Raw genomic sequence first — 6000 nt, forward strand, 5'->3', positions numbered from 1 at the left:
GGGGGTGAGATAATGGAAGTATGTTGAGAGCTGATTTCGTTTCTGATGGAGTCGATTTTGTTATTGAAGTGGCTAGCAAAGTCTTGAGCTGACAGAGAAGATGTATTAGGGGGTGGGGGTGGGTGGAGAAGAATATTGAAAGAAGAGAACAGACATTTTGGGTTTGAAGAAAGATTAGAGAAAAGAGTAGAGAAGTAATGTTGCTTATGGAGTTTAAGGGCAGAATAGTAGGAATACAAAACAAACTTGTAATGAAGAAAATCAGATGATTGATTTTCTTCAGTGCCACTCAGCAGTACGAGAACATCTGCGTAGGTACTGTGTCAGAGGAGTATGCCAGGGCTGAGGATGAGTGTGTGATTTCTGAGCAATGGTAAGAGGGGCCAGATTGTCAAGGGCCGATGTTATAGTGGCAGATAGATTGGTCAGGGCAGGAGATGGATGAGAGGAGAGGTTCGAGGGAATTAGCAAGCTGTTGCTGATCTAATGACATAATGCTTCTGTAAAGTTTGGTGTGAGGAGTAGAAGGAGGGAGAGTTGTAGGGAGGGATGAAATGTAGTAAGTGAGGAGATGGTGGTCAGAAAGAGGAAAAGGAGAGTTTGTGAAGTTTGAAATAGTGCATCAATAGCTAAAGATCAGGTCAAGGGAGTGACCATCTTTGTGAGTGGGAGAGTCAGTCCATTGTAACAAACCGAAAGAGGAAGTGAGTTGCAGAAGTTGTTTTGCAGAGGAGGCAGTGGGATTGTCAAGAGGGATATTGAAATCGCCAAGAATGAGGGCAGGGGTTCCTGAGGAGAGGAAATAAGATAGCCAGGCAGCCAAGTGATCTAGAAATTGAGTTGACGAGCCAGGGGGTTGGTATATGACTGCAACACCTATAGAGAGGGGAGAGAATAAGCGAATCATGTGGGTTTCGAATGAGGAAAATGTAAGGGAAGGGGAAGGTTGTATTTGTTTGAAAGGTGCAACGAGAGGAAAGTAAAATACCTACACCACCTCCTTGTCTATTTTCAGACCAAGGAGTGTGGCTGAAGTGGAGACCCCATGTGACAGAGCAACAGTGGATGCTGTGTCTAGGGGAGAGAGCTAGGTTTCTGTTAGAGCCAGAAGGTTAAGGGAGAGGGAGATAAAGAGGTCATGTATAGAAGTGAGCTTGTTGCAAACAGAGTGAGAGTTCCAGAGTGCAAAAGGAAAAGGGGTAGTGGCTTTAGATGCAAGAGGAATGTGAGTAAGGTTATCAGAGTTTTGTTTTCTGAGTCTATGGAACGGTACACATGGATGTGCATGGCTAGGAAGTTGTTGGGGACAAGGATTAGGGGAGATGTCACCAGCAACTAGCATAAGTAAGAGGGAAAGTGACATGAGATGAGATACAGATTTGCAGTAATGAGACTGTTTTTGAGGCGATGTGCAGGGGGGAGAGTGTGTAGGGATAGATACAGTTTATGAGTAAAAAAGTAAGGTGAGTTTAAGAGAGATGGGCTAATGTACAGTGCAGGTGGTGTGAGGGAAGGAGCAATTGAATAAAGTAGTTTGTTGTAGAGACAAGAGGTAGGAAAAAGGAATATAAAGATATTAAGCATTTTTACAAAAGTGGGAAACAATTAAAGACATAAGACACAGTATTACAGCAGCACTTGCATAAGGAAACAATGAGATACATAAAACACAATTTCTTTCATGTAATTGGCAAGAATCCATGAGCTAGTGATGTATGGGATATACAATACTACCAGGAGGGGCAAAGTTTCCCAAACCTCAAAATGTCTATAAATACACCCCTCACCACACCCACAATTCAGTTTTTTCAAACTTTGTCTCCTATGGAGGTGGTGAAGTAAGTTTGTGCTAAGATTTCTATGCTGATATGCGCTTCTCAGCATTTTGAAGCCCGATTCCTCTCAGAGTACAGTGAATGTCAGAGGGATGTGAAGGGAGTATAGTATCACCTATTGAATGCAATGGTTTTCCTCACGGGAGATCTATTTCATAGGTTCTCTGTTATCGGTCATATAGATTCATCTCCTACCTCCCTTTTCAGATCGACGATATACTCTCATATTCCATTACCTCTACAGACAACCATTTCAGTACTGGTTTGGCTATCTGCTATATGTGGATGGGTGTCTTTTGGTAAGTATGTTTTCATTACTTAAGACATTCTCAGCTATGGTTTGGCACTTTATGTATTTATATAAAATTCTAAACATATATATTGTACTTATATTTGCCATGAGTCAGGTTTAAGTATATTTCCTTTTGCAGACTGTCAGTTTCATATCTGGGAAATGCATTTTTTAGAAAAAAAAAATTCTTACCTGGGCTATAGTTTTTTTTTCAATTGACTGTTCTTTTTAATTTGCTAGCAAAATTAGGCTCGCGAGGGCGCAAAATGCCAAAGTTTATTGTGTCATTTTTGGCGCAAGATTTTTTTTTGGTGTGAAGTTACGTTTGATGACACAAATTCGTAATTTCCGGCGTCTTAGTCGATGCTGAGTCCTTTCAAAAGGTTGCGTCTTTAATGACACGAGTGTGTCATTTCCGGATTTTGTTAGCGCCAAAAAAAATTTCTGTTTGTGTTGTGCATCATACTAGGCGCCAAATATTTTCATTATTTAAAACCCTATTCCTACATGCCTCTTGCCTTTTTTCTCTATCAGAGGGCTATGCTGTTTGCATTTTTTTCCCATTCCTGAAACCATATAAGGAAATTGATAATTTTGCTTTATATGTTGTTTTTTTCTCTTACATTTACAAGATATCTCAATCTGATCCTGTCTCAGAAATCACTGTTGGAACCCTGCTGCCTGATAACAGTTCTACCAAAGCTAAGTGCATTTGTTGTAAACTTGTGGAGATTATTTCTCCAGCTGTGGTTTGTAATAGTTGTCATGATAAACTTTTACATGCAGAGAATTTGTCCATCAGTAATAGTACATTGCCTGTTGCTGTTCCTTCAGCATCTAATGTACAAGATATACCTGTGAATTTAAAAGATTTTATTGCTGATTCTATTCAGAAGGCTTTGTCTGCCATCCCACCTTCTAATAAATGTAAAAGGTCTTTTAAAACTTCTCATAAAGTTGATGAAATTTCAAATGACCAACAACATACTGTATTATCCTCCTTTGATGAGGATATATCTGATTCAGAAGATCCTTCCTCAGATATTGACACTGACAATTCTACTTATTTATTTAAAATGGAGTATATTCGTTCTTTGTTAAAATAAATGTTGATTACATTGGATATTAAGGAAACTAGTCCTCTTGATATTAAAACTAGTAAAGGTTTAAATTCTGTTTATAAACCTCCTGTGGTTACTCCAAAGGTTTTTCCAGTTCATGATGCTATTTCTGATATGATTTCTAAGGAATGGAATAGGCCTGGTACTTATTTTATTCCTTCTTCAAGGTTTAAAAAAAATGTATCCTTTGCCAGCAGTTACACTGAAGTTTTGGGAAAAGAACCCCAAAGTTGATGGGGCTATCTCTACTCTTGCTAAACGTACTACTGTTCCTATGGAATATAGTACTTCCTTTAAAGATCATTTAGATAGGAAACTTGAATCTTATCTAAGGAAAGCCTATTTATATTCTGGTCATCTTCTCAGGCCTGTAATTTCTTTGGCTGATGTTGCAGCTGCATCAACTTTTTGGTTGGAAAATTTAGCGCAACAAGAAATGGATTCTGATTTGTCTAGCATTGTTCGCTTGCTTCAACATGCTAATCATTTTATTTGTGATGCCATTTTAGATATCATCAAAATTGATGTTAAATCTATGTCTTTAGTTATTTTAGAGATAAAAAATAAAATCTTGGAATGCTGACATGACTTCTAAGTCTAGATTGCTATATCTTTCTTTCCAAGGTAATAAATTATTTGGTATTCAGTTGGATTTGATTATTTCAACTGTCACTGGGGGGAAGGGAGTTTTTTTGCCTCAGGATAAAAAACCTAAGGGTAAATCTAAAGCTTCTAACTGTTTTTGTTCCTTTAAACAAATTAAGGAACAGAAACCTAATCCTTCCCCCAAGGAATCCAATTGGAAACCTTCTTCAAATTGGAATAAATCCAAGCCGTTTAAGAAACCAAAGCCAGCCCCCAAGTCCGCATGGTAGGGGGCAAATTTAGATTTTTCAAGGATGTATGGACAAATTCTTTTTAAAATCAATGGATTCTGAGTATTGTCTCTCAGGGGTATCGAATAGGATTTAGAGTAACACCTCCTGTGAGAAGATATTTTCTCTCACGCATCCCAGCCAATCCAGTAAAGGCTCAGGCTTTCCTGAAGTGTTTCAGACCTGGAGTTTTCAGGGGTAATCATGCCAGTTCTGGTTCAGGAACAGGGTCTGGGGTTTTATCCAAATCTATTTGTTGTCCCAAAGAAAAAAAAAAATAATTCAGACCAGTTCTGGATCTGAAAATTTTGAATCGTTATGAGAGTACCAACTTTCAAAATGGTGACTATAAGGACTAATCTGCCTTTTGTTCAGCAAGGGCATTATATGTCCACAATAGACTTACAGGATGCATATCTTCATATTCCGATTCATCCAGATCATTATCAGTTTCTGATATTCTCTTTTCTAGACAAGCATTACCAATTTGTTGCTCTTCCTTTTGACCTAGCGACAGCTCCAAGAATCTTTTCAAAGTTTCTTGGTGCCCTACTCTCTGTAATCAGAGAACAGGGTATTGCGGTGTTTCCTTATTTGGATGATATCTTGGTACTAGCTCAGTATTTACATTCTGCAGAATCTCGCATGAATCAACTAGTGTTGTTTCTTCAAAGACATGGTTGGAGGATCAATTTACCAAAAAGTTCCTTGATTCCTCAGACAAGGGTCACCTTTTTAGGTTTCCAGATAGATTCAGTGTTCATGACTCTGTCTCTAACAGACAAGAGACGATTAAAATTGGTTTCAGCTTGTCGGAACCTTCAGTCTCAATCATTCCCTTCAGTAGCTATGTGCATGGAAGCTTTAGGTCTCATGACTGCAGCATTAGACGTGATCCCCTTTGCTCATTTTCATATGAGACCGCTCCAACTTTGTATGCTGAACCAATGGTGCAGGGATTATACACGGATATCACAATTCTTATCCTTAAATCCCAATGTTCGACTATCTCTGACTTGGTGGTTAGATCACCATCGTATAGTTCTAGGGGCCTCTTTTGTTCATCCAACCTGGACTGTGATCACAACAGATGTGAGTCTTTCAGGTTGGGGAGCTGTTTGTGGATCTCTGACAACACAAGGGGTTTGGGAATATCAAAAGGCGAGATTACCAATCAATATTTTGGAACTCCATGCAATTTCCAGGGCTCATCAGATTTGGCCTCTGTTGAAGAGAGAATCGTTCATTTGTTTTTAGACAGACAATATCGCAACTGTGGCATATGTCAATCATCAGGGTGGGACTCTCTGTCCCCTAGCTATGAAAGAAGTATCTTGGATACTTTCTTGGACAGAATCCAGCTCTTGTCTAATTTCTGTGGTACATATCCCAGGTGAAGACAATTGGGAAGCCTATTATCTCAGCCGTCAGACTTTACATCCGGGGGAGTGGTCCTTCCATCCAGATGTGTTTTCTCATGGCTAGATTACGAGTTTTTGTCGGTAATGGTGTGTGGTGCTAACGCACAGTTTTTCCTTACCGCTCACCTACAGTAATGCTGGTATTACACATCTTTAGAAACCTGGCGTTAGCCGCAAAAAAGTGAGCGTAGAGCAGAATTTAGCTCCACATATCACCTCAATAAAAGCACTGCTTACGGTAGCGGTAAGCTGGCAAAACGTGCTTGTGCACGATTTCCCCATAGGAATCAATGGGGCAAAGCCAGCTGAAAAAAAACCTAACACCTGCAAAAAAGCAGCGTTCAGCTTCTAACGCAGCCCCATTGATTCCTATGGGGAAACATATTTATGTCTACACCTAACACCCTAACATGAACCCCGAGTCTAAACACCCCTAATCGTACACCTATTAACCCC

This window comes from Bombina bombina, chromosome 5 (assembly GCF_027579735.1).
Source record: "Bombina bombina isolate aBomBom1 chromosome 5, aBomBom1.pri, whole genome shotgun sequence".
Classification (NCBI taxonomy): Eukaryota; Metazoa; Chordata; class Amphibia; order Anura; family Bombinatoridae; genus Bombina; species Bombina bombina.